Source organism: Rhinoderma darwinii, chromosome 10 (assembly GCF_050947455.1).
Source record: "Rhinoderma darwinii isolate aRhiDar2 chromosome 10, aRhiDar2.hap1, whole genome shotgun sequence".
NCBI classification, from domain to species: domain Eukaryota; kingdom Metazoa; phylum Chordata; class Amphibia; order Anura; family Rhinodermatidae; genus Rhinoderma; species Rhinoderma darwinii.
This window is the reverse complement of record NC_134696.1, coordinates 33,035,255-33,047,411: the sequence shown is the minus strand read 5'-3', so window position 1 is coordinate 33,047,411 and position 12,157 is coordinate 33,035,255. Positions and strand designations below refer to the sequence as shown.

Here is a 12,157-nt window from a genome sequence, read left to right as displayed (position 1 = left end):
GTGCTGGAAACCATAGAAGAACCCAAGCTGAAAAATTAACCTCGCTCAGACACGTAAGTTTGTGTCAAATGAACTAAGAGTTTCTATGATTTGATATAAATAAGGCACAAATAACAAAACACGTATAAAGTACTAATACATGTTGTGGGAGATTTATCAAGACTGGTGAAAAGAAAAAAGTGGAGAAGTTGCCCATAGCGACCAATTAGATTGCTTCTTTAATTTTCAAAAGGGCCACCAAAAATATAAGCTGAAATCTGATTGGTTGCTATGGGCAACTTCTCTGCATTTTCTTTGCTCCAGTTTGAATAAATCTCCCCATTGAGTTAAAACTCAGTCCTCAAGAGCTGAACTTGGGGGCTATGGCTGCAGAGCGAGGTATATATACTGTACATGCCATTTGTTTATATTTTTGGGCTTTATGGATGGGCTATATCCATAAATCTGCACAGGCCTCTACTAATATATCCTCCATATTTCGTCCATACTGATCACTTATATAGATGTGGATATTAAAAAGGATATTCATGAAAAGCGGTAATGGATCGCACTTTACTTGGGTGGGTTGACATATATATCATTTGCGTCCAGCCAGTTGTTTTTAGCGTGATACAACCAATGACAATTACGCACCGCTCCGGCGTCCATAGCCAGACAGAAAAACACTACATGCAACGGTCTTCATTCCGGCGAGGGTAGACATCCCGCGTTAAGGCGGATGCAACGGATGACAGAAACGATCCCATAGGAAAGCATGGGATCAACTCTGGCATCCGTTTCCCTCTAGCGTTTCTGTGCCATGCCGGAGAGAAATTATGCCAGATATATGGGAAAGGATCCTAAGTCAGTAGATGTCTTCTGCACTGCCATGCCTTCACTGTCTACCCATTCATCCAATATATACTTAGCCAGGAATTCAGAAACTTTTCAAATTCAATATCTGCCGACTAATGTACTTATTTATATGACCTAATGCATATGAAAGCCGACATCTTGCTGCAATCATTAGCAGACAGCGCATCAGTTAGTTGCATATTTCACCTAACAAGCAGTATGTCAATACATGTTGTAGAAATCCCAGCCTGGTAATAATGCTCGGTAAGGATGTCCCCTCCATTTATTAGTACAGGTGACTATTTTAGTGTGGTTTCTAATGACTATTGCACTAATCCTACATAACTGACCACGTCCGCTCAACCTCTCTTCCTGCTAGAAGCGTCAGCAGCCACAATGTGGATCATGTCCTATTTTAATTTTCTATAAATGTAGTTAGATCTCTATCCAAGGTGTAATCTGTACCATGCTCCCTCACCTACCATGTGCCATATATATTACTGGTGCCAAAGTACCTGAAGTGGTCCTTGCTGGAGTGAACCGACCCAATATCTAATAGTTCTAACAACTAGTTCTAGTTGTTCAGTGTTATACATTGGTCTAAATAGGTCCCCCACTCAGGCTTCTTGCACCCTTTTTATGATATTTGTGCCAATTCCCCAACCACTATGTTTTCCAACATTACATTTCCAGCATGGGTTCAGTAGCAAAGTGGATGGGACCAAGTAGACCTGGGCCCCCTTTCTCCCAGGGCCCATAAGCAGCCGCTTGGCCTGTTTCTATAGTAAGTACGCTCTTGGTTAATCAATAATATTGTCCCAACTGTAAATACGAAGAGCCATATTGTGGTTGATGTTGATACTTTATTGAATAAATACTTTAGCCAAAACGATGTCACAAAATCTTGCCTAAAGCCTCCCAGATCTACCATATGTTTTTGCATCGGAAGAAATTATATAAAACCTGAAAGACGTTTCCGCCAATTGATTTTCTGTTCAATTCCACAATTCATTATGTTATGAATCTATCAGAATCCTTTTATGTATGAGCTATTAATCATGCATAAAATATATTACACAGAGCCATTATATATTCCCAACCTACACCCATCATGCATGAATTAATCTTAATTTATGAACTAATGCAAAGAATGCCATAATGTTCCCAATGTAAAACCAGGCATGAAGACGAATTATCCTCCATAGCTCCACATGAATGAAGACTTTAGAGGGGTTCCACACACCCACCAACTCATTGCCCTCTTTCATCCTACTCATGATTGAAGTCCGCTTGCATGCATAACTAAGACCGTCCCAACAGAGCACGTTTTGTCCCACCACAATCATTTTAGGAGCAGAATGGCTTGTGCATTATGGCTCAAAGACTAAGCTATCTCAAGGTCAAAAAGAAAGACTCTGTAAGGTCTGTGCCATCCATAATGCACCCTGGGATGGTCATTGTCTGATGGACAGTATAAGAATGGCAAGAATCCTCCAAAATGCATTCCTGAAGAATAGCGTGAGAGGCCCCCAATCATCGATAGGACCCTTCACTACGTCCAGCACTACATTTGCACACAAGCTTCCTTCATCCTTGTAAACTACCATTATTATTGAAAGTAACTCATATAAAAGCCTGTCCAATGAATAGGAATTAAAGCTCCTCCTAATATTGGTTATTTGTTAAGCTCCAGAATAGCCCAGACCCAGTACGTCCCTGCAGGATGCTGATATATAGCTCTGGTCTCAACATCAAATGTCTTCAAAGGGATGATGATTTATACAGTAAATTCTTGTACACTAGTAAAACTTTTTCTACCTTTAAAATATTCAGTTCGTATTTATCATGACACATTAAATGGAGTTCAGTAATGATAATTGTAATCATAGTATCATAGTTTGTAATGGCGAAAAAAGACGTAAGTCTATACACTTCAGCCTAATATTCAGAAATGTTGATCCAGTGGAAGGCAAAACCCCCATGAGGTTTTGCCCATTTTACTCATCTTTTGGAAAAACTCCTTCCTGACTCCAATATAGCAATCAGAATAAATCCCTGGATCAACGACCCATCTACAGTAATCTAGTAACCATAAGTTGTAATATTATAACACTCAAGAAAGACATCCAGGCCTCTTTTGAACTCTTTTAGTGAATTCACATGATAACTTCCTCTGGCAGAGCGTTCCATAGTCCCACTGCTCTTACAGTAAAGAATCCCTCTATAGAATCTAATGTTTGTGTGGAAACCTTCTTTCCTCTAGACATAGAGGATTCCCCCTTGTTATAGTAACAGTCCTGGGTATAAATAGATCATGAGAGAGATCTCTGTATTGACCTTTGATATATTTCTACATAGTTATTAGTTCACCCCTCAGCCGTCTTCTAGACTTAACCCTAATTTTTATAATCTGTCTGGGTACTGTAATCTACCCATTTCATTTACTATCTACTATGTCGTTCATATCCACTGGTGTCCAAAGCTGCACACAATATTCCATGTGCGATCTGACAAGTGATTTATAAAGTGGTGCATGTGCATCTATGCCCCTTTTTATGCACCGCATGAATCTGAATTCCGTAATTACAGGAAGACGTGACCAATATATAACATAAGGTCTGATGAAGATAAATTATTACACAACAACCAGTGGGGACCTGGAATAATGTACCTGAGTATAGACAGAAAAGGTTTCTATGTGCACGGCCATATTACGGCTTTGTACATGTACTAAGTTGTACCAGGACATTAAATGACATTCATAGAAGTCTATGGGGCATACTGTAACTCTGTATGTCTTTGATTTTATATGGAGGTTTTTTTCTCACTGATCCATGATGAATCTGAGAAAGAAAGCCATATAACAGATATTTTCTGCGAGGAGCATTGCTTCTAAGATACAATACCTCTATAACATAGTTCGCAGGCACCAAATGGCAGCACATAAAGTGGGACTCTGTGGCACCGTACAGGTTCTGCGCACACATTTATCTAGAGTTCATAGAGCTTTGTTCGTCAAGATATTAGGCCAAAATGCTCCTCCTATATGTGCTGGACATCACATATCACATGGGACCATATGGCCCAATGCTTGAGGTCTGAGTCTACTCCTACATCTCTGAAGGCCGTCATTTGGATTTGAATATGACCATAAAATATTCGTCAGTGGTAACTTTCTCCACATATTCAGCTATTCATTATAATAATAATATTAATTCACTGGAACACTCGTTCCATGGGAAGCATTTTGAAGTTATGCAACATAAAAATTAGTGAGTAATGGAAATCTTGACGCTATTAAGGAGGGCAAAAATGTCCAATGGGACAAATGTGGGGTCCTAATTGTCAGAATGGAATCGAAGTTCATGAAGGCACCAATGCTAACCTCTCTGATATATGGTCACTGACGCAATAGTCATCTGTAACATGGAGGGGTGCAGACACATACATATGGCGTGCATTAGCACTTCCATCAATTATCACTTTCTCGCTACTGAAAAAGAATGCTTTAACTAAATGTATTATAGTAAAGGTTTGAACTATATTGCTGGCACTCCACTGAAACAAGCTATTTATATAAGCATTATATCCTTTTCAGATTTTCAAATTTTAAACCAGACATCAATGATATATGTTTTTGGTATGAATCAGTCTCACATGTGCCTTTAGGACTGGATATGAAAATCCACGAGAAGACGTGAAGTGATAAAACCACTATTAATAATGAAAAGGAAGGTGTAACCTAAGACGAAAGCCTCATCTTCACAGAGCTTCAATAAATGTCCTTGTAAGTGGAGATGCAGAAAAAAACTGAATGTGCCAATTGGTGGCAGGTTCCAGAGGTCATGGAAGTCATCTGTACAAAAGACCCCTAAACACCATTAAATTGTGCATGTATCAAACATTTTTATGGGGATTGATCCTTTCTTTAAAGACCACCCATTAAAATTAGCTAGACCTATAAAAACAGATGTGTCTATAATCATGCACTTTGTTATTGGTTTACGGTTATTTTGTGTCAATGGACCACATTGTGCTCCTCACTCAAAAGAGATGAACGGAAGTTCAGTTTTATTCCACTGCCTTATCCTCACAGCATTACCAAGTGCTGACGGCAAACAAAGGAGGATGTGAGTGACAACAGCATTGTCTTCCCATTTTACAGCACTCATTCTTAGGTGGCACTGTAGACTTTGGACCAGTGGGTAGCACGGGTGCCAAGCTGAGGTCATGAGATGGAATCCAACCAAGGTTCTTGTGTTCATTCGGGTTTATTCAGAATATTTTTTCCCTAACCTTCATTATCCCAATCTTTTAGGGTACAAGCCATTATTAGGGTAAGTCCACATGGTTAGGAAATGTTCCATATTCTACCTTCGGATGCACAGTGGATTACAGTACCAAGCAAGTGGATGAGATTTGATACGGTGCGTAAAATGACGGCTCGTCAAAAGAAGTGCAGGACACTTCTTGGGACGTTTTTGGAGCCGTTTTCTCATACACTTTATTGAAAACAGCTCCAAAAACGGCCGTAAAAAACGCAGCGAAAAACGCGAGTTGCTAAAAAAACGTCAGAAAATCAGGAGCTGGTTTCCCTTGAAAACAGCTCCGTATTTTCAGACGTATTTTGTTAATCGTGGGAACATACCCTTACCCTGTATTCCATACCATTAAACTTTCAGGATTGGGGTGAGGTCTAGGGTGGGGGATTAGATTAGGGAAGGGAGAGGATTTTTTTGCCGCTAGATCAGAGTTAGGGTATGTTCACACGGCGGGGGTCCGTAACGGCTGAAATTACGGGGATGTTTCAGCCTGAAAACATCCCCGTAATTTCAGCCGTACCGGCATGTGCAGGCGCTTGAACGCCGCGTCAATTACGGCCGTAATTAGCGCTGCTATTCATTGGAGTCAATGAATAGCGGCTCCAATTACGGCCAAAGAAGTGACAGGTCACTTCTTTGACGCGGGCGTCTAGTTACGCGCCGTCATTTGACAGCGGCGCGTAAATATACGCCTCGTGTGAACAGACAAACGTCTGCCCATTGCTTTCAATGGGCAGATGTTTGTCAGCGCTATTGAGGCGCTATTTTCAGACGTAATTCGGGGCCAAAACGCCCGAATTACGTCCGTAAATAGGCCGTGTGAACATACCCTTAGGGTATATGCACACGATAACGTCAATTACGGCTGAAATTATGGAGCTGTTTTTCAGGCGAAAACAGCTCCTGCATTTCAGACGTAATTGCTCGTACTTGCGTTTTGCAAGGCGTCCATTACGGACGTAATTTGGAGCTGTTTTTCATTGAAGTCAATGAAAAACGGCTCAAATTACGTCCCAAGAAGTGTCCTGCACTTCTTTGACGAGGCTGTTATTTTACGCGCCATCTTTTGACAGCGACGCGTAAAATTACAGGTCGTCGGCACAGTACATCGGCAAACCCATTGAAATGAATGGGCAGATGTTTGCCGAGGTATTGGAGCCGTGTTTTCAGGCGTAATTCGAGCCATAAAATGCTTCCATTACGCCTGAAAATAGGTCGTGCGAACCCAGCCTAAGCAGTCCTTCATGTGATGACTCCAAAAGGTATGATCATAAATGGGCTAAATGTGAGGGGCTATGGTGGTCATCCTAGATAAAAAAAATAGATCTGGAATGAGTGGGCTTTTGATTGTTTAATAATTGATTAAGAACACATTGAACAGGGTACCTCAGAAACAAATATAGACATAGCACTAAATACATTTCCACAATTTTAGTTGAGGGTCCACTTCTGCACCCATTTAGTTGTGTGGTACTCAATAAGGACATGTGGGCTCGCTTGGCTACTGTGCCATCAAAGAGTGCCCAATTGTCTGACTGCTCCACGCACCCTTGATCTTTGGGATTTAAACTTTCATTTGCACAAGTTAATCCCCCACTCTCTTTAAATGTATTAATTCTGCATCAAATGCAACTTTTTAGTTTTGAGCAACAAGTTTACAATTTCTCATTACAATTACTGTTTATTTATATAGATCCATTATCATCAATGGGCTGTGCAATGTGATATAAAAGGGATGAATATATAAATGCACATATACAATCTACAAATACAGAAAACTACACAGACACATTAGGAACGAGCGCTGTCCAAACCAGTTTATAGTCTAAATGTATTGGGGATAGAGACAGTAGGTGGGGGTTGGTTTTGACATTTAACTGCTCCTGGGTTAAGAAGAGGCTGGACGCAGCTGCAGGCTTAAGGGAAGCCGACATGACCGTCCTGGTAGGGAAAGGGTTAATGTTACGAGGTGAGGGAAAGTTGAAGGAGCTGAAGGAGGGACGGGGAGGAGTTAAGGGGGGCGGCCGTTACTGCGCTTCCCGCTGTTTCTCGGCATTGAGCCGGAAGCAGCGGGAGGAGTAACACACAGTAAGCAAAGCTCCCCGTTGCCCGGTTTTTTAGTGATGGCAGAGGCCCTGATTTTAGAGCGGCTGCGCGCCGCTGCTGTGCACCACGGTCCCGGATGGCTGGAGGAGACCGTGGCTGCATTAACGCGGATCCCGGACGCCGTTTCGCCACGTCGGGCACGGCGTTCGGGGTCTGTTGCAAGGGACAGGCTCCCCTCCCCCGGCCCCCCTACGAGCATGGCTATGGCGGCGGGGGGGGAGTCGGCAACAACCGCTCCTGCGCTGGGCAGGCAGAGAGCGGTGGCAGGGGTGACGGCGATGCAGGCTGTGTCGACCCGTCCCTCTCGGCGGTCCCGACCTCCAGAGCGCCTTAGTCCGGAGGTAGTCCCGCGGACACGGCGTCGCAGAGGGAGCCCGATCCCGGACGCTGCAGGCCAGGCAGCTGGGAGGACCGCCCCTTCCCAGGCCCTGCGTCCTGGCAGGAATCCCAGGCCGCGACGGGGTCCGGCGGTAAGCAGGGAGTCGCAGGCTGGGCTCCCTGTCACCCCTCCCCCATCAGATGGAAGATGTCGAGAGCAAGGTACGGCCGCCCCGCATGGTGATGTTCCGGCCAGGGGGCAGGCTTCGTCAGGATCGTCTAGACGGACGACTAGATCTGCAGCGACGTCGAGGCAACAGGTCCGGTCGGAAGTCTGGGTCCCGGCGGTCGGGCGGCAGGTTGCCGGCCCATCGGTCAGCGCGTCCTCATCCCCTTTTCGAAGATGTCGTTGGGAGGGACAGTCGTCGGCGAGAGAAGAACTGGAGGAAGGTGAACTGGACGTCTATCGTCGAGGTCAGGATGGTCCGGCTGACGGGAACACAGCGCCTGTGCAGCCCGGTGAGTGTATAACTCCATTATTGTCTTATCCAGCGATTTTTATGTCGGGTGTCGGCGGGGGGGCTGCTAGCATAGCATCGGGGGCCGGTAGTGGCGCGGGCGGACGCGACGGAGCGGGTATGGCAGAGTTAGTGGGTTGCTTACGGGAGCTGGTGGGGCGCCTGGATAGGGCCGCGGCGCCGGTAGTAACGGAAGTGTCCCCTGCGGTAGTTTGGGAAGGCCCCAGGGACGTGGGATCGTTGCAGGCGCGTCCTGTGGTGGCGGTTAGAGAGGCGGTCGCGGTGTCGGTGCAGACTGAGGCACAGAAGGACGGCGATCGAGTGCGCATGGACGATCGTGCTCGGGGGGAGGTGTATGTTTGTTTTGAGGGTCCGTTGGGGGCGCATTTAAAGCAGGAGGTGCGTGATCGGATCTGGAAAGATGAATATGTTGAAATTTTTTCTCTCTTGCCGCTGGCTAAATTCAATTTGGATAAGAGCAAGCGGGATGAGAGTAAAAAGGACGAGGAGGAACGGCGGCGGTATAGGCTTATCCCGCAGACGTTCGTTAATTGGTCGCAGGCGTTCGCCATATTGGCTAGTGTGATAGGGGAAAAGGCGCCGGAAAATTGTTCGGCGTTATTTTGTTATTTTGATGCTATTGGGGAGGCTCATAGGGCGTATGGGGGTCAGGCGTGGCTGCGATATGATGAGCAATTCCGTCAGCGGAAGGCGGTTCGGCCGGCGATTCGGTGGGACCAGAAGGATATTGCTCTCTGGTTACGGGTTACGGCTCCGGTTAGGCAGCCCTTTCCCGGGAGCGGTGGCCAGGGAGGCCAGTCTAGTCAGAGTGGACCAAGCGGCGGGGGAAAGGCGGGGTTTTGCTGGCAATTCAATGAAGGCCAGTGCAAGTTTGGGGCCACGTGCAAGTTCAAGCACGTGTGCTCCGAGTGTAATGGTGCATCACACGGGGCGGCAAAATGTCTGCGAAAAAAGAGGTCCGGGAACCAGCAGGGGGCTGGTCAAGGGGGTGTCGCCGGTGAGGGTGGAAAGGATGGCCCCTTATCTAAATGAGTATCCGGATAGGGCGGCAGCTAAGTTGCTTTATGAAGGGTTTAGTGTTGGTTTTGTTATTCCTCCGCCTCCTTATGAGGTTCCGGTTACGCGGAGAAATTTAAAATCGGCTTACTTGCATGCGGAAGTCGTGTCGGAAAAGTTGTTAAAAGAAGTTTCGTTGGGGCGCATGTCGGGGCCATTTGTGGAGTCGCCGGTGAAAGATTTAGTTGTGTCCCCTTTGGGTATTGTCCCTAAACGCGAGCCCGGAAAGTTTCGTTTGATTCAACATTTATCGTATCCCAAAGGTTCGTCGGTAAATGACGGGATTGATCACGAGTTGTGTTCCGTAGTTTATACCTCATTCGATAAGGCGGTGGGGTTAGTGCGGGCTGCGGGTCCGGGGGCGCTGCTAGCAAAAACCGACATCGAGGCGGCGTTCAGGTTGTTGCCGGTGCATCCAGAAAGCCAACGGCTGTTGGGTTGTTTTTGGAATGGGGCCTTTTACGTGGATCGGTGCCTTCCGATGGGGTGTTCTCTTTCTTGTGCATACTTCGAGGCGTTTAGTAGCTTCGTGGAGTGGGTAACGAGGGGAGTATCCGGGGTCGATTCGTTGATCCATTACTTAGATGATTTTTTGTGCGTTGGCCCGGGGGGTTCGCCGGTTTGCGGTAACTTGCTTCATGCCCTGCAGAAGGTGGCGAGGGATTTTGGGATCCCTTTGGCGCCGGAAAAAACGGAGGGCCCGGTAGCGACGATTTGTTTCTTGGGAATCGAAATTGACTCGGTGGCAATGGAGTGTCGGCTCCCGGCGGATAAGTTGGGTGCTTTGAGGCTGGAGGTGCGACGGGCTTGTAGAAGGAAGAAAATGTCGCTGAGGGAGCTTCAGTCGCTGCTGGGGAAGTTGAATTTCGCCTGCCGGATTATGCCGATGGGGAGGGTGTTTGGTAGAAGGTTGGCGGCGGCAACGGCGGGAGTGCGGGCGCCGCATCATTTTGTGAGGCTCAAGGAGGAGCACCGAGCTGATCTTCAGGTTTGGGATGACTTCTTGGGCCAGTACAATGGTCGCTCGCTATGGATGGCCCCAGCGCAGGATACGAGTGATCTGAATATTTTCACGGATGCGGCTGGGGCGGGTGGCTTTGGAGCTTACGGGGGAGGTCCGTGGTGCGCAGGTCAATGGCCGGCTAGCTGGGTGTCCAGTGGATTGACGCGGAATCTGGCCCTGCTCGAGCTGTTTCCCATCGTGGTGGCGGCTACCATTTGGGGGGACAGGCTCAGGGATAAGAAGGTCCGTTTTTACTGCGACAACATGGGGGTGGTGCTTGCCATTAATAACATCACGGCGTCCTCTCCTCCGGTAGTTCAATTGTTGCGACATTTAGTGTTGGTGTGTTTGTCGTTGAACGCGTGGGTGGTGGCGGTGCATGTCCCGGGTGTACGGAATTGTGTTGCTGATGCTCTTTCTCGCTCGCAGTGGGACCGGTTTCGGCAATTGGCCCCGGGAGCGGAACGTCTCGGTTTGGCTTGTCCGGATCATCTATGGGATCTGGTATCGGTCCCGTAGAGCAGCTGTTACAAAGGTCTTTGGCGCGCACGACGTGGAGGGCTTATGCTGCTTGTTGGAGGCAGTGGGAGGAGTGGGTAAGAGAGTTGGGTGATGTCAATACGGATAGAGACAGGTTGGTGGCACTTTTGTATTGGTTAGGGGATGCCTGGGAGGGGGGGTTTTCAGTAGCGAAGGTGAACCGGTTTATATCCGCGGTGGCGTTTGGGCTTAAGTTGCGGGGCTTGCGGGATGTATCGAAGGAATTTCTGGTATCGCAGGCTTTGAAGGGGTTGCGCAGAGGTAGGGTGGAGGCGGATAGTAGAAGGCCGGTGTCGTTTGCTTTGCTGGGCTTGTTGGGCGGTTCATTGGCATCGGTATGTCGTTCTTCAGATGAAATGGATTTGTTTCGGTTGGCTTTCTCGTTGGCGTTCTTCGGAGCATTTAGAATAGGTGAGTTGGTGTCGCCAAGTACTAAACAGGCAGGGGGGCTGAGATCTGGGGAGGTGAGCCTTTTTGCAGATCGGTTGGAGGTATGGTTGCGTAGATCAAAAACTGACCAATTAGGGAAGGGAAAACTGATAGTTTTGTTCGCTCTCCCGGGGTCGGTCATGTGCCCAGTAGAGTGCATGCGGGGTTTTACAAAAAACAGGGGGTCTCCAGATTTGCCTTTGTTACGTCATGTGGACGGGTCGTTCTTGTCCAGGTTTCAGTTTGGAGCTGTTTTTAAAAAATGTTTGACGGCGGTTGGGGTTGCGGCAGGCTCATATTCATCTCATTCCTTCCGGATTGGCGCAGCAACGGAAGCAGGGCGCTGGGGGTTGGATGATGAGGGGGTGAGGCGTATTGGTCGTTGGGAGTCTAAAAGGTTTAAGTCCTATGTCCGCCCCCATATGTTGTAATTTTGTTGTTTATGCTTGCAAATGTTATATGGTGGTGCCTAACTGTGTTTTCCGTTTCAGATTCGCCTCCTTGTCTGGTGTGGTTGATGGGTCATTCGTACGTGCACTGGGGGGCTTTGAGGGCGGACGTCCGCCCGGATGGTCGCCAGTTGCGCATTCCGCGACAGGATGCGGTTGTGCATTGGCTGGGGTTTAGAGGTATGTCGTGGAACAGGGTGTTGGCGGAATTCCAGACATATGTGCGGCTTGATAGGGTTCCGGAGGTTTTAGTGTTGCACGTGGGTGGGAATGACTTAGGAGTCCGCCCTTTTCGTGAGTTGGTGCGGGATATCAAACATGATTTGTTGTGTTTGTGGGTATCTTATCCCAAGTTGGTGGTAGTGTGGTCGGACATAGTCCCAAGGAAGCATTGGCGGTTAGCTAGATCGGTGGAGAGAGTCAATAAGGCTCGGATAAAAGTTAACCGGGCGGTGTCCCGTTTTGTGGCGAAGAACGGGGGCATTTGCGTGAGGCATAGGGATTTGGAGTCAGGATTGGGGAATTTCTGGAGGAGTGACGGGGTTCATCTGACCGAGGTTG

The 12,157-nt window shown here is 47.3% G+C and overlaps 1 protein-coding gene and 1 long non-coding RNA gene across 12 annotated transcripts in view; one reads left to right on the top strand and one right to left on the bottom strand.

The window, feature by feature from the left end:
• The window catches only part of AGRN (agrin), a 380,231-nt gene that overhangs the window by 295,210 nt on the left and 72,864 nt on the right, over positions 1-12,157 (bottom strand). The window lies entirely within an intron of this gene.
• On the top strand, positions 308-4,740 carry LOC142661956 (uncharacterized). The gene is made up of 2 exons (XR_012850847.1): positions 308-378; positions 4,433-4,740. It is a non-coding gene; the product is annotated as an uncharacterized LOC142661956 (long non-coding RNA).